Source organism: Carcharhinus amblyrhynchos, chromosome 1, assembly GCF_965287045.1.
Source record: "Carcharhinus amblyrhynchos chromosome 1, sCarAmb.v2.hapA, whole genome shotgun sequence".
In the NCBI taxonomy this organism is placed as follows: domain Eukaryota; kingdom Metazoa; phylum Chordata; class Chondrichthyes; order Carcharhiniformes; family Carcharhinidae; genus Carcharhinus; species Carcharhinus amblyrhynchos.
This window is the reverse complement of record NC_137324.1, coordinates 42,271,907-42,293,330: the sequence shown is the minus strand read 5'-3', so window position 1 is coordinate 42,293,330 and position 21,424 is coordinate 42,271,907.

Genomic DNA, 21,424 nt, shown 5'->3' with positions numbered 1-21,424 from the left:
AACAGGAACTCATTGTTATAAGATATACATTGAGATGCCACATTTTACTGTTGCACTGCAGTCATGTGTCCAGCATCAATGTATCAGTCTATCAGTCCGCCAGCCACTTGGAGAGTGGAAAGAAATACACTCAAAGTCCCAGCATTTTGAGCCTGAAGTATAATTAATTTTAACTTATGGGAACAGAACACGTAACATTCATCAGGCCACCTATAACAACATCTCCATTGGAACACTACCACTGCCTTTCCACTCACAACACCAGCCTGTCTTGGAAATATCTTGCCATTCTTTTACAGTTGCTGGCCAGAATTCTCCAAACTCACCCCCGGTTGGGATTCTCCGGTCTCACTGCTGTGAATGGAGATTTGGCTGAGCGCCAAGATTTCTGTTCTCTCTCACAACAGAAGCGGGGCATGCGGGACTGGAAAATTCTGCCCTTAGTTTCAAAGTCCTGAAACTTCTTCTCGAACAGCACTGTGGGTGTACCTACTGGGATAATGGCCTGTGAAATTTCGGACAAGATGGCATGGATTTTAACCTAGAAGTGAATCCCATGTAGCCAAAGGTTGAGAGTTTGGGATGCCCAGGAGAATGGTTTTCCCAAATGTTCTACAGGTAACTGTTTGGTTCCTGTATAAAGGAATCCTGATTGACTGGCTGGAGAACATATGAGAAAGTAACTTTCTTCACATGGCTGCAGCTTACCAGAGCAGGTTGTTGTAGTGCAGGTGTAAGTGAGATTATAACAAGGGAGAGCCCAGATTCAATTGTGGTCCGGCCAGTCTGATAGTAAATAAATATAGGAACAACACCTCCTCCATGATCATCCTTGACACTAGTGCCCCACAAGACTGTGTTCTCAGCCCCTTACTATACTTATACCTATGAGCATGTGGCCAAATTTCCCTCCAACTCGATTTTCAAACTTGCTGATGACACCACCGTAATGGGTTGGATCTCAAACAATGATGAGATGCCGAACAGGAAAGAGATAGAGAATCTAATGACCTGGCACAATGACAATAATCTCTCCCTCAATGTCAGCAGAACAAAGGAGATAGTCATCGACTTCAGGAAGCACAGTGGAGAACATGCCCCTGTCTACATCAAATAGAAGTGGTCGAGAGCTTCAAGTTTTTAGATGTCCAAGTCACCAACAACCTGCCCTGGTGCCTCCATACAAACGCTATAGTTAAGCAAGCCCACCAATGCCTCTACTTTCTCAGGACGCTAAGGAAATTTGGCATGTGCCCTATGACTCTCACCATTTTTTACAGATGCATCGTAGAAAGCTTCCTTTTTGGTTGTATCACAGTTTGGTATGGCTTCTGCTCTGTCCATGACCACAAGAAACTACAAAGGGTTGTGAACGAAGACCAGTCCATAACACAAACCAGCTGTCTACACTTCCCGCTGCCTCAGCAAAGCAGCCAGCGTAATCAAGGACACAACGCACCCTCGATATACTCTCTTCTACCTTCTTCCATTGGGAAAAGGATACAAAAGTCTGAGGTCTTGTACCAACCAACTCAAGAACTGCTGCCTTCAGACTTTTGAATGAACTTATCTCGTATTATGTTGATCTTTCTCTACACCCTAGATATGATTGGACCATTACATCCTGCATTCTCTTTTCCTTCTCTATGAATGGTATGCTTTGTCTGTATAGTACGCAAGAAATAATACTTTTCACCGTATGTTAAAACCTGTGACAATAAGTCAAATCAAAATCAAATATTGCTTCATTGCCACGATTACTTTAAACTGCCGCTCCTGAAAATAGTTGTAGTGCAATCTCTTCATTTGCTTGGTGTGTCCCAGTTCTAGTTAAGTAAGTTCCTGGAAAATTACCTTTTATTGAATGGACCACCTAGTGTTGTACAAGTGAAATGTTTCCAACTTTGGTCTCTGGTAAGTGGTGATTTAACTGATGTTAACTGGTCAGAGTGCTACAAATAAGTTCACTGCTCTGTACGTGAAAGAAGAATGAAAAATCAGCTTGTATTCAAACTTCTGATTACTGCCCACTTATCATTACTGGAAAATATATGGATATTAGCATGATGTGAGGACTGTGATACTGTGGCATGGTGGCACAGTGGTTAGCAATGCTGCCTCACAATGACAGGGACTCAGGTTCAATTCCCAGCTTGAGTTTGCACATTCTCCCCGTATCTGAGTGAGTTTCCTTCGGGTGCTCCAGCTCCCTCCCAAAGTCTGAAAGACATTCTGGTTAGGTGCATTAGCCATGGTAATTCCCCCCTCAGTGTACCCAAATAGGCGCCGGAGTGAGGCAATTTGGAGATTTTCACAGTAACTTCATTGCAGTGTTAATGTAAGCCTACTTGTGACTAATAAATAAAATAAACTATAACTGACTGTCTTGCCTTATGTTCAAGAATGGCCACATAGGAAAGAACAAAGATCTGCCTGTGCTCACGGAGAATGGGGTGCTAAGAGTCAACACTTGCAAAATTAAATCTAAGACAAAGACCACTTACAGGCACAAAACCTAATGAGATTAAATTTCATTAAAAACTTAAAATTAATAAGATAATCTCCCAACACTTTAAATTATTTTACAATTTAATATAACCTTGCAAAACACATACTTGAAAAAGGCTCGATTTACTTTACTGCATTTTACAGAGTTAATAAATCATAGATGTGACGCTTTGGTATACAAACAATAAATCACCATTTAGACCAATATAAAAACTGAATAAAATGAACCGCCAAACAATTTTCTGTGCTAAACATGTACAATTGAGATACATTTGAAGTTGAATTTAATACTTAGAAATGTTTAGTCATAAATCTACCTCAGATGTTCCGTTGCATTTGTAAGGAGTATGAATTGGGATCTAACCATAGACAAGGACTGATTTTATAAGGATATAGGTTAATGATTACATTATAACCATGGTGTTTTGAATCCTTCCCAATGGGGATGAGCAAAGAGGCCACACTATTAGTAACTTCAGGGGGAACTTGTGCCAAAGCACATACAAACTAGAAGCAGAAGCAGGGTATTCAACCCTACTCCACCATTCATCTTGATCATGGCTGATCATCGAATTCAATATCTTAATGCCTCCTTCCTCTGATATTCCTTGATCCCTTTAGCCCCAAGAACTGTACCTAATTTGTTCTTGAAATCAGACCACATTTTGGCCTCAACTAGATTTGGTTGTGTTGAATTTCACACATTCACCACCCTCTGGGTGAAGAAATTTCTCCTCACCTTAGTTCTAAAAGATTTACCCCTTATCCTCAAACCATGACCCCTAGTTCTGGATCCCCCACCATTGGGAACATTCTTTCTGAATATACCCTGTCTAACCTTGTTAGAATTTTATACGTTTCTATGAGATCCCCTCTCACTCTTCTAAACTCCAGTAAATATAATCCTAACTGATTTAATCTCCCGTCATACGACAGACCTGCCATCCTAGGAATCAGTCTGTCAAACCTTCGCTGTACTCCACCTATAGCAAGGATGTCCTTTCTCAGATAAGCATACAAAAACTGAACGCATTGTGTTCTCATCAACACCCTATACAACTGCAGCAGAACATCCCTATCCCTATAATCAAATCCTCTCACTATGAAGGCCAACATACTATTTGCCTTCTTTAATACCTGCTGTACTTGCACTCATACTTTCAACAACTGATGCATGAGGATTCCAAGGTTTTGTTGAGTATCCATCTCTCTCAATTAACACCCAATCAAGTAATAATCTATCTTCCTATTATTGCTACCAAGGTGGATAACCTCACACTTATCTACATTATACTGCACCTGCCATGCACATATCCACACATTCAGCCTGTCATATCATTTTGAAGCATCTCTACATCCCCCTCACAGCTCACCCTCCCACCCATCTGCGAATTTGGAAATAATACATTCAGTTCCCTCGTCCAAATCATTTATATATACAACGTGAACAGTTGGGACCCTAGCACAGATCCCTGCAGAACCCCATTAGTCAGTGACTGCCAATCATCTTACCCAAGTAAAATGGACATGTGACGTGTAAGTCAGAATCGCAGAATTTGTGCAGCGCAAAAGGAGGCCATTTTGGCCCTTCATGTCTGCACCAGCTCTCCAAATGAGCAACAAGACTTAGGGCCAATCCCTAATATCCTAAAAAACAAGGTTCAGTTGGGTCACTTGAGGGTCACAAGGTAGCTAGGAATGAGTTAAAGAAAGGGCTTAGGAGAGCTAGGAGGGAGCATGAGAAGTCCTTGGGGAGTCGGATAAAGGAAAACCCTTTTTACTCTTATGTGAGAAATAAAAGAATGACCAGGGTGAGGTTACAGCCAGTCAAGAATAGTAGTGGGAACTTGTGCATGGAGTCAGAAGAGATAGGTGAGGCGTTGAATGAATACTTTTCTTCAGTGTTCACTAAGGAGAGGAGCCATGTTTTTGAGGATGAGTGCATAATACAGGATGATAGGATGGAGGAGGTAGATGTTCTGAGGGGAGATGTTCTGAGGGGAGATGTAGTAGCAATTTTGAAAAACCTGAGGATCAATAAGTCCCCTGGGCCAGATGAGATATATCCTAGGATACTTTGGGAGGCAAGGGATGAGACTGCGGAGCCTTTAGCTTTGATCTTTGGGTCCTCACTGTCCACAGGGATTGTGCCAGAGGACTGGAGAGTGGCAAATGTTGTTCCTGTCTTCAAGAAAGGAAATAGGAATGACCCTGGTAATTATAGGCCAGTTAGTCTTACTTCAGTGGTTGGTAAGTTAATGGAAAGGGTCCTGAGAGATAGGATTTATGACCATTTGGAAAGATTCAGTTTAATCCGGGATAGTCAGCACGGTGTCGTACGGGGTAAGTCCTGCCTCACAAATTTGATTGAATTCTTTGTGGAGGTAACTAAGTGTGTGGGCGAAGATAGAGCAATTGATGTTGTATACATGGATTTTAGTAAGGCATTTGATAAGGTTCCCCATGGTAGGCTCATGAAGAAGGTAAGGAGGTGTGGAATAGAAGGAAAATTGGCCAATTGGATAAGTAACTGGCTGTATCATAGAAGACAGAGGTGGTGGTGGAAGGAAAATTTTCAGACTGGAGGCCAGTTACCAGCGGTGTACCACAGGGATCCATGCTGGGTCCTCTGCTATTTGTGATTTTTATCAATGACTGGAAGGGGGTGCTGAAGGATGGGTTAATAAATTTGCTGATGACATCAAGATTGCTGAAGTAGTGGATGAGGTGGACGGTTCTTACAGGCTGCAAAGAGGCATTGATAGGATGCAGAGCTGGGCCGAAAAGTGGCAGATGGAATTTAACCCTGCTAATTGTGAGCTGATTCATTTTGGCAGGACAAACTTGAATGCGGATTACAGGGTCAATGGCAGGGTTATGAGGAATGTGGAGGAACAGAGAAATTTTGGGATTCATATCCACAGATCTCTGAAGGTTGCCACCGTGAAGGCGGCTTATAGTGTGTTAACGTTTATTAACAGGAGGGTTGAATTTAAGAGCCGTGGGGTTATGCCATAACTATACCGAACCTTGGTGAGATCACATTTGGAATATTGTGTTCAGCTCTGGTCACCTCACTATAAGAAGAATGTGGAAGCATTGGAGAGAGTGCAGAGGAGATTTACCAGGATGTTGCCTGGTTTGGAGGGTAGGTCTTATGAGGAAAGGTTGGGGGAGCTGGGGCTTTTCTCTTTCGAGCAGAGGAGGATGAGAGGTGACTTAATGGAGGTTTATAAGATGATGAGGGGGATAGATAGAGTGGATGTGCAGAGACTATTTCCTCGTGTGGATGTAGCTGTTACTAGGGTGCATAACCATAAGGTTCATGGTGGGAGATATAGGAGGGGTGTCCGAGGTAGATTCTTTACTCAGAGAGTGGTTGGGGTGTGGAATGTACTTCCTGCTGTGATAGTGGAGTTGGACACTTTAGGAGCTTTCAAGCGGTTATTGGATAGGCACATGGAGCACACTAGAATTATAGGAAGTTGGATAGTTTGATTTTGGGTTTGGACAAAGCTTGAAACAACATTGAGGGCCGAAGGGCCTGTATTATGCTGCACTATTCTATGTTCTATGTTTTTATGTTTCTATTCCACTGCCTTACACCCAGACCATTGCATATTGTTTCTATTCAAGTAATCACTAACGTCTCTTGAATGTCTTGATCGAACTTGCCTCCACCACACTTCTGGACAGCACATTCCAGATCTGAACCTCTTGCAAAAGAGAGACATTCACAGACATTGGTGATGTTTATTGAATGTCAATGTTTGATATTTTCATTGTGAGCAACTTGGACATTGAACATTTTACATATTGTGATTTACCTCTGTATAAACATACTTGCCAGAATTTTGCACCCCACCCGCCACAGGAATCGGAGCAGGCAAGCAGTGGACAATGGGAAGGTCCGGGCAGGATTTTATGGTTTTGGGACAAGCGAGGCTGTAAAATCCCGCCCACTTTGTGTAAACTTCAATTTGCTAATTCCTAGACACTTACCCTTAAAAGTTGCAGTGAACAAGATTGGTGGATAAGAATCCTTCTGGTTGCTTCCATATTACAGCACAAATTGGATGAAAAGGACCAATTTCCAGAGACTCTCGAGAAGGGAAGATGCCTTCGGAAGTATGTACAGTGAAAAGATATTTCCTTCCGTGGGTGAGCACAAAATTAGAAGGCACTGTTTTAAAATCAGGGATCACCTTTTTAGAATGGATGTCTATATCTTTCCTACATTCTTGTGGCACACGAGTTGTCCCTTAAACTGAGCTTCATTATGCCAGTTTTTGTGTGTAGATTGGGTACAGTGAGTTCCAACAATGTCACCTGCTGATATACATGATAACCAGAACGTAGCATTTATTCAGTCTTCTGAGGATGCTTACAGCCTCAATCTACAGTTCTTCGTTCTGAGATAACAAATGACTGATTTAGTATTTACCTTAATCGCTTTTGCAGTGGAAAGACTGGACTGCATTTGATGCCCTCACCTGTAGCAATTTTGGTGGTGACATTTAGTCAGGTGGATGGGTGGCAGGTCGACATCCTCCCACCTTCTTGTCTCCGTACCAGATAAGTCTATGATGGAAAAATCTGTAGATAGCTTTCCCACTCCGCTGCCAATCGATGCTCTTAACTGGGCAACCGATGCCCACAGTTGGTAGCTGGCCATGCAGGGAGCATGACAAACAAATCCATGTGGGATTCCTTGTGAGTTCCTGGGGATGTCCCTTTTCTAAAGGCACTGTCCTTGCTGCTAACACCCTTCCCCCCACTCAGATCCAACAACAATACTAACCCTCGAGTGGGTGTCATACCAGTAGTAGCCATTGCTGCCCTGATAGTGCTACCATTGAAAAGAGTGACTGACCTCTTAATGGTCCTAGGGAAAGCCAGAAGCTGTCCAGTTAAGTGAGTGAGTGGCAGCCTTTCTAAAGAGATCATGTGGGGCTCTCCAGCCAGCCTCCATTAAACCCCAAAATGTCATCTAGAATGGACCAGAACTGTTAAATGTGCAGGGGATTAAAACCGGAACCCATATTGTCATTGCGGTTCTATATACCAATATCATTGCATACATGAAAAAGGAAGGAGTTGTTTCAAACCAAACACAGAAATGTGATCCTGTATGTTAACTCATCTGTGGTTCAAATGACAGCCTCTTCCCTTAGCAGGATGTGGGTTCAGTCTTATACCAGAGATTTGAGTCCAAAGTGTAGGCTGACACAACAGAGCAAATAAAAGTAAATTACTTCAGATCCTCGAACCTGAAACCTAATGAGAAAGTGCTGGAAAATCTCAGCAGATCTGGCAGCATTTGTAATAAGAGAAAAGAGCTGATGTTTTGAGTCCAGGTGACTCTTCATCAGAGCTAGAAGACATAGACAGTGGGAGATATTTATACTGCAGGGTGAGGGAATGAAAGATGAGTCATAACCACAGAAACAAGGGGAAAGGCTGCTAATGGTAGTTCATAGAGAGAATAGAAGGTGTGAATGGCCAAATGACAGAGAACTTGAAATCAGAGAATAGGCTGTGTAAGCTGTGTACAGCACCCTACCCTATCCCCATAACCCCACACATCAACTCCACTAATTCCCCTAACCTATACATCTTGGGCCACTAACAGACAATTAAACATGACCAACCCACCTAACCTGCACCTAATTAGTCACAGAGGATTAGTTGAAATGGCTTAGGAATGTCAGAAAAATGCTTTTGTATTCATACTACATCTGAAAGGTCTTCTACACGTAACTGGCGGAGGCAGCGGTATAGCAGTATTGTCACTGGACTAGTAACCCAGAGACCCAGCCTGATGCTCTGGGGGCCCAAATTTGAAACCTACCATGGCAGATGATGAAATTTGAATGCAATAAAATTCTGGAATTAAAAGTCTAATGATGACCATGAAACTATTGTCGATTGTCAAAAAAACCCATCTGGTTCACTAATGTCCTTTAGGGAAGGAAATCTGCTATCCTAAACTGGACTGGCCTATGTGTGACTCCAGACCCATTGTAAATTAAGTGATTAAGGATCGGGTAATAAATGCTGGCCTAGTCAGCAATGCCCACTTCCTATAAAATGAATAAAGAAAACAAACTTGCCCCTTGAATCACGTGCCATCTTGTTGCACAGGCACAAAGATGTTAGAAGTGACAGTGTATTTTATCACCGACAGACATGTGGCCAACCTGTCAGCAATAATAAGACTTTCAATTATATTGTGCCTTTCACATCCTCAAGACACTTCAAAGAATACTCAGAGCAGATGAAGCAACTTTGAAATCTAATCACAATTGTTACATGGGCAAACAGGTCAACCTATTTGCACACTTCAAAAGTTCTGAACAATGACAGACAAAAATAAAAACCCACTCGTCCGTTCAATCGATCTGACAAACGCAATCGACTATCTGGATGCCACTGAATGAAGCATTAATGCATAAATTAGTGGAAGTGAGTCCAAATAAGAAACCTAGATACTATGAACAAATATTACAACTATTATTCAAAAAGAGAGGGAGGCAGAAAGTGGGAAACTATTGGCCAGTTAGCTTAACATCTGTCCGAGGGAAAATATAATGTACTATTTTTAAAATATTATAGTAGTGCACTTGGATCAGCTCAAAGTAATTGGGCAGAGTCAACATAGTTTTGTAAAAGGGAAAGCATGTTAAACCAACTTATGGGAATTTGTTGTGGAAGTAACATGTGCTATGGGTAAGGGTAGATGTACTGTACTTAGCTTTCCAGAAGGCATTTGATAAAGTGTCACATCAAAGATTATTGTGGAAAATAAAAGCTTATGTTATAGGGCATGCAGATGACTTGATGTGGCAAATAACAAACTGAAAGGTTTGTTGATTGAGAAGAATTCTACACAACTAAGAGTTTAACAGCACAACTATACAGGGTTACTCTCAACACCCTGACTTCAACTGAAGCCTTCCAGTGCTGGGAATATGTACCCTCACTCTTGATTGGCACTGGTCCATGCGCTCATGCCCCATTGGTTGTGGCCAGGTCATGTGGTCCACAAAGAATGGCCCATTAAAGTGTCACGCTATCACATGTACATTGGCAGCAGAAAGATGACAGTGAAAACTACAGGGCTGTCATAAAACTCAAACTTATTCCCTGATGATCTGCAGAGAAGGACATAGAAACATATAGATATAAAATAGAAGCAGGTAGGGGCCATTTGGCCCTTAGAGCCTGCTCTGCCATTCATCATGATCATGGCTGGTTGTCCAACTCATAGCCTAATCCTTCTTTCTCCCCATTTGATCCCATTTGCCCTAAGTCCTATATCCAGCTGCCTCTTAAATACGTTGAATGTTTTGGCATCAACTACTTCCAGTGGTAATGAACTCCACAAGCTCACCACTCTTTGGGTGAAGAAATGTCTCAACATCTCTGCCCTAAGTGGTCTACCACAAATCCTCAGACTGTGACCCCTGTTTGTGGATTCACCCACCATTGGGAACATCCTCCCTGCATCTATCTTGCCTAGTCCTGTTAGAATTTTATAAGTCTCTATGAGACTCCCCTATCAATCGTCTGAACTCCAGCAGAATATGCTGTCTTATTCCCCAGCGTTTTCCACTGGCCAAGAAGCAGGTGACAGCTTCACTATTTGATGTAATTCAAAGCCCTGCGACACACATAGGACCATCATGTAATTTTAACTTCCCAAAAAGTAAAGTATTTCCAATGGACACTCTGCACAGTAACATCTGTCAGTGTGGCAGAAGAGGCCTGTGAAAAGGTAAGTGCCAAAGTTATTTATGTGGGGCCATGAGAAATAAATTGTCTTTTGGAATCCACAAAAATAACATGGGCCACTGCCTAACATGGCCCTATGTGTCACCTACATGTTACCGTATATCCCTAGAATGGAGTGGACCTCCCACATGTACTGCCAGACAGCCAAAGTTTACCATTCAGTCATCCGATAGTTAAGAAAGGTCCACCCACAAGATTCAGCCACTGCCGAAAAAGAGAAGCTGCTGTTGTGTCCTTGATGCCATAAAATTGGAAGGATCTTGATGCATTCAGAGTTGAATCAGCTGCTCAAGATTGATTGGGTTGGATGAAGAATCAATTACGTCATTGACATGAAGAAGCAGTGAGCAAGACGAGAGGGGCTTCCTGAGTACTGGGTTAATTGAGAAAGCATCAGAGTATCATTCATCAACCGCACAAGAGTGGAAAGAACAGTGGAAGGATTTGAGATGACGCTGAATAGCCATAAGCATAATTTTTGTTGAGACCAGAGCTAAAGTGCCAGATCCTGCTTTAGAGATGATCCAGGAAATGATAAATGATTGAATAATAATCAAGAACAAAGTTCCAGTAGGTTGTAGATTATAGTAATGGATAAAAAGGTCACCTTGGAATGACAGTGCCAAAAAAAAGTCATAACTATATTGTTTAGGTTATTAAAGCCAGGCATTTAAAGTTGTTGGATAATTTGGGAAGTGGTAATAGCTTCCATATCTTTAGAAAATTATCTAATATTAGGACAACAGGATCTCCTTAGGAAAGTCAGAGTGATTCACATTTCCCAAGAGACAGCAGCACATTTTCAAAGAAAAGGAAAGATGGACTGGATCTAACAGATTGCAGAATATTAGAAAGTTAGGAGTTACAAGCAGCTTGAAGATAATGGTGGAATTTTCCTGCCTTGACAGTGGCAGGTTTGTGACAGGCAGAGCCACGTGAGTACCCATGATGCACAAAGACTCCAAAGCAATGGTTCCCAGTCACGGTACCATGGCATACTGATGTTCCGTGGCAAGCTCGCAAGTGTGCCATGGCCATGCGGCAGACTCTGAGCCTTTATGTTTCTCTCTCTCTGTCAGTTTCCTGAATTTCAACCTTTTGCGCTCAGGAGGGAAGCTCCCCTGAAGCTAAAGTCAGGAAGACCCCTCTAGTCTGTGGACTGGAGTGTGCTATGGTGGAGTTGCTGCTCCAACATTATGGAGCTGCTAAGATCTTGGGCGCGGTGGAAGAAGTGCTCAGTTACCAGGACGGCTCCTAGGAGTTCTGCAAAAATGGGGAGGACATCCTTAGCCAGCTCTGGGAGCTGGGGGCACTCTGCCCCCAGATGTTTCTGGCTGGAGGGTGAGCAATGACACCATCATGCATCTGGCCATGACTTGGGCCCTAGTGCAAACTGATAGACCCGAGGAAAGCATGGAGGTTTAAAGTTTATTTATTAGCATCACAAGTAGGCTTTTATGTTAACACTATGATTAAGTTGCTGTGAAAATATGAGGCGGCACAGTGACACAGTGGTTAGCACTGCTGCCTCACAGTGCCAGGGACTCTGGTTTGATTCCTGATCTGGGTCACTGTCTATGTGGAGTTTGTACCTTCTCTCCGTGTCTGTGTGGCTTTCCTCCAGTTGCTGCAGTTTCCTCCCACAGTCTGAAAGACGTGCTGGTTAGATGCATTGACCCGAACAGGTGCCAGACTGTGGTGACTAGGGAAATTTCACAGTAACATCATTGCAGTGTTAATGTAAGCCTTACTTGTGACTAATGAATTAACTTTACTTTTACTTTTTTAAAATCCCCCAGTCGCCAGACTCCGGTTCCTGTTCTGGTACACTGAGGGAGTATTTAGCATGGCCAATGCATCTAACCAGCACGTCTTTCAGAGCGTGGAAGGAAACAGGGGCACCTGGAGCAAACACATGCAGACATAGGGAAAATGTGCAAACTCCACACAGACAGCGACCCAAGTCCAAAATTGAATCCGGGTCCCTGGAGCTGCAAGGCAGCAATGCTAACCACTGTGCCACCTGCAGCAACTGCACAGGAGATTGCTCTGGAAATACAAGGAGTGCATGAAGAACATGGAAGAGTGCAGGTCACTGCACCCAACAATATAACTCACAGTAAGAAGTCTCACAACATCAGATTAAAGTCCAATAGGTTTATTTGGTAACAAACGCCACTAGCTTTCGAAGCGCTGCTCCTTCGTCAGGTGAGTGGGACTTCTGATCACAAAGAGGGGATATAAAGACATAAACTCAATTTATAGAATGATTGGAATGTGAATCTTTACTGCTAATCTTAAAGGTAGACAATGTGAGTGGAGAGAGCATTAGGCACATGTTAAAGAGATGCGTATTGTCTCCAGACAGGACAGTTAGTGAGATTTTGCAAATCCAGGCAAATCGTGGGGGTTACAGATAGTGTGACATGAACTCAAGATCCCGGTTGAGGCCATTCTCATGTGTGCAGAACTTGGCTATCATTCTCTGCTCAGCGACTCTGCGCTGTCGTGTCATAAGGCTGCCTTGGAGAACACTTACCCGAAGATCAGAGGCTGAATGCCCATGACTGCTGAAGTGTTCGCCAACAGGAAGAGAATAGTCTTGCCTGGTGATTGTCAAGCGGAGTGGCAGAGTCCAAGCCCCGGTGGTCTGCACAACTCTCTTCGGATGGCTCTCACACTTATAAAAGGTGAGAATGTTACAACTTACCCAGTTCCAATGGAAAGAAAAGACTTTTTTGATATTTTAGTGTGCACTGAGTGTTATATGATCTCAGTTCAATAATATTGTTGGTGTTTGAGCAACCCTGGTTGTGTGAGTGCTCAGCTGGTGTCTAAGTTGTTTTTAGGGAGACATGAGCCCTGGCATCAGAAGTAAATGATGACACAGTGGTTAGCACTGCTGTCGCACAGCGCCAGCCCAGGTTCGATTCCCGGCTTGCATCACATTCTCCCCGTGCCTGTGTGGGTTTCCTCCAGGTGCTCCAATTTCATCCCACAGTCCAAAGATGTGCTGATTAGGTGCATTGGCCATGCTAAATTCTCCCTCAGCATACCCAAACAGGCACCCAAGTGTGGTGACTAAAGACTTTTCACAGAAACTTCATTGCAGTGTTAATATATGCCTACTTGTGACTAATAAATAAACTTTATAATAAACTTGGCTGAGTGAGTGGGCGAGTACCTGGCAGATGGAGTATAATGTTAGCAAATGTGAGGTTATCCACTTTGGTAGAAATAATAGTAGGAGGGATTATTATTTAAAAGGCAAAAAGTTGCAGCATGCTACTGTGCAGAGGGACCTGGGGGTCCATGTGCACGAATTGCAAAAACCCAGTCTGCAGGTGCAGCAGGTGATCAAGAAGGCCAATAGAATGTTGGCCTTTGGAGTGAGGGGGATAGAATATAAAAGCAGGGAGGTCTTGCTGCAACTGTACAAGGCACTGGTGAGGCCGCAACTGGAGTAGTGTGTGCAGTTTTGGTCGCCGCACTTGCGCAAGGATATATTGGCCTTGGAGGGAGTGCAGAGAAGGTTCACTAGGCTGATACCAGAGATGAGGGGGTTAGCCTATGAAGAGAGATTGATTGGACTGGATCTATACTCGTTAGAGTTTAGAAGGCTGAGGGGGGATCTTATAGAGACATATAAGATAATGAAGGGGGTAGATAGGGTAGAGGTAGAGAGATTCTTCCCGCTTAGAAAGGATAGCAGAACTAGAGAGCAAGGCTTTAAAAAGAGAGGGATGGGGGGGGTTGCGATTTAGATCGGAGTTGAGGAGGAACTTCTTCACTCAAAGGGTGGTGAGTCTCTGGAATTCTCTGCCCATTGAAGTGGTGGAGGCTACCTCACTGAATATATTTAAGTCACGGGTAGATAGGTTCCTGATAGACAAGGACATTAAGGGTTATGGGGAGAAAGCAGGAAAGTGGAATTGATCCACTTCAGGTCAGCCATGATCTTATTGAATGGCGGGGCATGCGCGAAGGGCTAGATGGCCTACTCCTGCTCCTATTTCTTATGTTCTTCTGTTTACCTACTTTTCTCACCTCGTGGCTAGCAAAGCACAGATTGTTGGACATTAAAGGTGTGTGGGGACATATATTTTAGAAACTTAGTGTCAGAAAAAACATTTTCTTGTGCCTAGACCTAAATGCAGCACCACAGCTTGAGACCACAAAATTATGACACAGTTTAAAATCGAAATTGGAAAAGAATCTGCACCCAAAGGGGCTGAGGCAATGTGATAGAAATCCAGGGGACCTAACAGAGGACACAGCTTAGAATAACAACAAGGAAACTGAGTCTAAGCTGATAGAACTCAGGAAGAGTTTATTGTGAAGGTGCAATTGGACCCATTGACATTTGCAGTATCGCTGCAGGAATCATTGGGTTCACAATGAAATTGATCAATGTGAGCATCAACAGGAGAGGAATGTGAGAATGAACCATGGTAAAAAGTCTGACAACACCAGGTTTTAGTCCAACCGATTTATTTGATAGTAAACGCACAAGCTTTCGGGTTAGTCCCTTCGTCAGGGACCCGAAAGCTTGTGCGTTTACTATCAAATAAATCGGTTGGACTAAAACCTGGTGTTGTCAGACTTTTTACTGTGTTTACCCCAGTCCAACGCCGGCACATCCACAGAATGGACCATACCAGCCAGGAAGGGAACACAGCTGCTGGGTGTCTCCAAGATGATCAGTGAAAACCTCTAAGGTGCCTTTTCCAATTAGTATGCCTAACAGATCAAAAAGTATCCCATTATTCCAAAAGTGCAGGTTAGGTATAACCAAGTATTCCAGATCAGACACAGTAAGAGTGCATTAAGTAAGCTCCTTCCAATCCTTCTGCAGTTAAGACATCAGGTAGCTGGGCTAGAATCTTAGTCACCTAGATCTGTGAGGTTGCATCTCATCTGGAATTCCAGATCAGGAAAAGTGAGTAGTGCCGACACAACTCTAGGGCACGACTGTGGCTTTCTGGCAGTGATTGGGATCTCTACTTTAATTGCCCATTACTCTTTGATCTTTTGGATTGATCTGTCCCACAGGAAGAAGGAGGATTGAATAATGGGGCCTTTGTTCAAAGCTGCCTTCTAGATAGCAGTGAACCAACTGAAGAAGAGAGGAAATCCCCAGTGCCGCATAACACAGATTCGAAAGGAAGATGGATCTGGGGGTCATAGTCCAGGGGAGCTCCAGCATAGTCTAAAGGTTGAGGAGGTCAGTCCCATTTCATGGAGGTGACTCGTGTGGCCAAGGGTCTACCAGAGACACAATGTTGATCTGGAGATGAGTGAGACACAATGCCATGCACATTTAGGCTTATCGTGAGGTATGGTGGTTCATATCTGACACTTTCTATGGGAGGGCTGATGCCACATGGACTAGGAGGACTTACCCTGCAAATGGACTTTGAAGGTCACACCTCATGCAATTCATTTGCCAGCAGATCATTCCAGGCATCCACAGGAGCTGTCAGTTGCATTTCTCAGTCTGCAACACATAAATGTATCAAAGAGGTGATGGACACCCTCTACAGTCAGTTTTATCATTATGAAAAGTTAACACTAGATGAAGCGACACAAACTGCTAGATTCCCAGGGCCTGCAGCAATCTCTGGCTTCCCGAGAACACAGGGTACGATTGATTGCACGTATGTAGTTTTGGGAGCTCCATGGCAGCAGCCTTGGACGTTCATTAACAGGAATGGGTTCCATTTCCTGAATGTTCAACTGGGATGCGACCACCAGAAGCACATCACGCATGCTTTGCACAGGTATCCTGGGCGTTCCCATGATTCATATACTTATTGAGGTACCCCCAGATGCCTCAGATATTTGAGGGTCTGTGGTGCTTTCAGGCTGGCTACTTGGTGATAAGGGGTACTCGCTGAAACAATGGTACATTACACCAGTGCATCATCTTCAAAATTCCTCAGAGAAAAGGTACAACATGATGCCTAATTCTAAAAGATCCACTATAGAGCAGACCCTTGGCATTCCAAAGGTACGTTTCCAGTGGTTGGACCATTCAAATGGCGCTCTGCAGTACTGTCTAGAGAGAGTGTGGCACTTTAACATGGTCTTTTGTACCTTGCACAACCTGAAGCTTCAAAGAGGAGATCACTTCCTAAATCACAGACCATATTCAATAAGAATAGGCAACAACATCTCCTCCACGATCATCCTCAATACTGGTGCCCCACAAGGCTGTTTCCTCAGCCCCCACTACACTCTTTAAACACCTATGACTGTGTGGCTAAATTCCCCTCCAATTCGATTTTCAAGTTTGCTGACGACACCACCATAGTGGGTTGGATCTCAAACAATGAGAAGACAGAGTACAGGAATAAGACAGATAAACTGCTGAACTGGTGCGGCAACAATAATCTCTCCCTCAATGTCAACAAAATGATAGAGATTATCATCGATTTCAGGAAGCATAGAGGAGAAAATGCCCCTGTCTACACCAAGAGGGATGAAGTAGAAAGAGTCAAGAGCTTCAAGTTTCTAGGTGTCCAGATCACCAACAACCTGTCCTGTTCCCCCCATGCCAACACTATAGTTAAGAAAGCCCACCAATGCCTCTACTTTCTCAGAAGACTAAGGAAATTTGACATGTCAGCTACGAGTCTCACCAACTTTTACAGATGCACCATAGAAAGCATTCTTTCTGGTTGTATCTCTGCTTGGTATAGCTCCTGCTTGCCCAAGTCCACTACAAAAGGTCATGAATGTAGCCCAAACCATCATGCAAACCAGCCTCCTATCCATTGACTCCTGCTACACTTGCTGCTGCCTCGCCAAAACGGCCAACATAATTCAGGACCCCGCACACCCCGGACATTCTCTCTTTCACCTTCTTCAGTCAAGAAAAAGATACAAAAGTCTGAGGTCGCTCAGACTTTTAACTGACTCAAGAACAGCTTCTTCCTTATTGGTGTCAGACTTTTGAATGGACTTACCTTGCATTAAGTTGATCTTTCTCTACACCCTAGCTATGAGTGTAACACTATATTCTGTACTCTCTCATTTCCTTCTCTATGAACAATATGCTTTGTTTGTATAGCGCACAAGAAACAATACTTTTCACTGTACGTTAATACATGTGACAGATCAAATCAAATGAAATCAATGCCAGAGGGAGGTTGGAGAATGCTAAGAACTTCTTGAACAATGAAGAACCGGAAGGACAGGAACCTGAAAAGGATGATGTTGGGGAACTTCCATGTGAGGATGTGATTGAAACCTCAAGATGCAGAAGACATGCCCTTGACCCACTCATAATCACAAACTTCCAGGGAAGAAAAGAGCAGGTTGGGTCCCCGAGCATATTTCTCCTGTCCCTTAGATTTTGTATTTTGTTATGATTGCTAAGCTATTTGCCTTTCATAGTTATTTATTTATATGGCACTGCAGTATTTAACTGTCAGCTGATGGCGTACAATAAGATCTTGCAGACATGATAATAACACTGTAAGGAAAATATAAATAAAAACATAGCACAGCGAGAATGAAATATTGAAAACAAATACAAGAAGAAACAAGCACAGCAAAGTAAACAGAAAAATTATAACAAGTGCCAATAAAGTTGTCATGGTTAGGGATATGGTTGAGTAGTAAGCGAAGATACAATAACCATTTGAAAGCTGATGACAACTGGCTGATGCCACTGGATAGTCAATTGCATATTTTTGAGCAGAAAATGCTGAGACTGACATTGCAATTATCATTGCACTTTGGGGAAAAGGCAATTAAGGTTGAAGTTAAATCTGATTTTTTTTTTAAGTAAAAGCTGTATGAGCCAAGAGAGAGCATATTCTAAGTGTTCTAGTGTGATATAGTGAAAACATTTGAAAGTGAAAACTACAAAGTAAACTTTACACCTTCCGACCTGATGGAACCTGTTTCACTGAAAGATGTGCAGATGCTGGCGTTGGACTGGGGTGGGCACAGTAAGCAGTCTCAAAACGCCAGGTTAAAGTCCAAGCTATGACTTTAACCTGGTATTGTGAGACTTCTCACTGAAAGAAGAAGAAAGCAAAACAATCAATGAAATTTGAAATGACTGATTTCTGAAGAAATAACAGGTGAAGAACAGTCAAGCAACATCTTGATTTTAAAATGTTCATTCTTGGTTTCAATGGCCTCACCCCTTCCCATCTCTGTAATCTCCTGCAGCTACACAACCCAATGAGATATCAACACTCATTTAACTCTCTTGAGTATTCCCAACTTTCATTGCTGTACCATCAGTGACCATGCATCAGGAGCACCATCTTCACCACAACACTTCGAACCAGGTTCCAAAAATGAGCTGCAGATAATTATTAGAGTTCTAGCACAAACATATAATTGTACTCAGAGAAATAAACAATGCTTGTTTAGAATATTAGATTCCTGGCTTGGGTCACCGTCCATGCAGAGTCTCCATGTTCTTTCCGCATCTGTGTGGGTTTTCTCCAGGTACTTTGGTTTCCTCCCACAATCCAAGCAACGTGCTGGTCAGGCCATGCTAAATTCTCTTTCAGTGTACCCAAGCAGACGTCAGAGTGTGGAAACTAGGGGATTTTCACAGTAACTTCATTGCGGTGCTAATGTAAGCCTACTTGTGACACTAATGAACTTTTAAACTTAAACATTACTTTTTATCATCTGCATAAGCTCCTGAAGAAGATTCAATGGCATTCCCAGATATCTTATGGAAGATATATAGCTGAGTATTAACCATCAACTAAAGCAGATAATTTACAGTAATCATTTTAGAAAGTTTTGTTCTTTCCTCAAGGTTAACGCTATGAGGAGCTGGAGCTGGTAGCATACCTACCGAGAAATTGAGGACATTTCAGCTAAAAGAACATCAAACGCAACAGATATAGATGAGGGACTATCGAGCAAGGCAACAATGTCTGCATACATAAAGTATGTTTTTGCCTTCAGTTGAAATATTAGGATACATTTATGTATAACACAAAAATGAAATGGGCCAAGGACAAAGCCCTCAGAGATGGCAGCAGATATCAGTGTAGGTCAGTTTTTGAATCCATACATTTTTTAAACATAAATTGGATAGCTATCAAGAAAACAAGCCTGTTATTATATGACAATGTTCACAGTTGCAAATGTTATAGCCAGAAGCAGGCACACTTAGAAACACAGCATTAGCACAATGATGCTTACTCATGATTAAGTAAGAAATGTTCAGTGAAATTTAGGAGCCTCAAAAGGAATTGTAAATACCAGAAACCAAACTGATAGATTTCTTCTGCTGGAAGGAAGAATATAGCTGATGATGAACAATTTGTTCAACAATTTGCTGCATTGTGCCAAATATTGAAAATACGTCTGAATGGAAACTAATGGCCTGACCTCCTTAACAAAAGAACAACACACTTGATACAATCTTTTGCAAATTAGGTACATAGAAATTTACATCAGCAATTTTTTTCAAGGAATCTGCATTTTATAGTTAAGACATCTCAGATGTTACAGAAAAGTAAGAACCAATTTGGCCTGAGGCTAGCTCCATGTTAACTCTTTTCATTTTGAGTACTGCTTATCTAGGATTTGGGCCAGAGATTCCTCAATGTTTGCATGGCACTTCAGAAAATACAATACCATCCCCTTATACAAATGAAACAACTGTGACGGAGCTTCTCTGTTAACTTCGTAGATATAGCCAAATGCAAGGTGCTTACGGTTAATGAGCTTGAACCACTGTTGTCCCTGTGACATAGGTACGCCCTGTAAGAAGTTTCACAAAACCAGGTTAAAGTCCAACAGGTTTATTTGGTAGTAATTAGCTTTCAGAAGCTGCTCCTTCATCAGGTGAGTGGGGAGTACAGTGCTGTTAGGGAGGGAGTGTCAGGATTTTGACTCAGCAACAGTGTGGGAACGATATATTTCCAAATCAGGATGGTGAGTGACTTGGAGGGGAACTTTCTGGTGGTGTATCTTTCAGGCCCATGTATCTCATGGCTCTTATTCTTCTAGGTGGTAACAGTCATGTGTTTGGAAGGTGCTGCCTAATGACCCTTATTGAATTCCTGCAGTGCATCTGTTAGATGGTATAGATGGCTACCCCTGTGCATCGGTAGTGGAGGGAGTGAATGTACGATGATGGGGTGCTTTGTCCTGGAGGATGTCAAATCTGTTGAACGTTATTGAAGCTGCACCCATCCAGGCAAGTGGAGAGTATTCCATTACACCCCTGACTTGTACCTTGTTGATAGTGGACAGGGAGTCAAGAGGTGACTCACTCGCCACAGGATTCCTAACCGCTTACCTGCTTGTAGCCAGTTCAAGTCAATGGTAATACCCAGGATGTTAAGAGTGGGGGATTCAAAATGGCATTTTTTTAAAATTCATTGGATGCATGCATCACTGGCTGGGCCAGCATTTATTGTCCAGCCCTTGAACTTGGTCACTTGCAAGGAGATTTCAGAAACGATTAAAGAGTCAACCACATTTGGAGTCACAGGTACGGATGGCAGATTTCCTTCCTTAAAGAAGAATAGTGAAACAGATGGGTTTTATGACAAATGACAATGGATTAATTTTAATTCCAGATTCTTATTGAATTCAAATCTCACGATTTACCATGGTGGGATTCGAACCCAGCTCCCTAGAGCATTACTGTGGATTACTAATCTAATGACAATATCTCTACGGCACTACTTCCCGAATAATGCTATTAAATGTTAGGGAACAGTCGTTAAATTCTCTCTTGTTGGTGATGGTCATTGCCTGGCACTTGTGCACTGCTAATGTTACGTGCCACTTGTCAGTCCAAGGCTGGATGTGATCCCAGTCGTGCTAGATTTGGACATGGGCTGCTTTCCCACCCCACCCCTTATTAATTATTGAATTCATTTTTGAAGCAGCTGAAGATGTTTGGGACCAGGACACTGAGGAACTCCTGCAGTGATGTTTTGGGACTGAGATGATTGACACCTAACAGTCACCTTTCTTTGTGTCAGCTATGACTCCACCAATGGAGAGTTTTCCCCGGATTCCCATTGACTTCAGTTTTGCTAGGCCTCCCTGATACCACACTGGGTTAAAGGCTGCCTTGATATGAAGAGTTGTCACTCTCACCACACCTCTGGAGTTTTGCTCT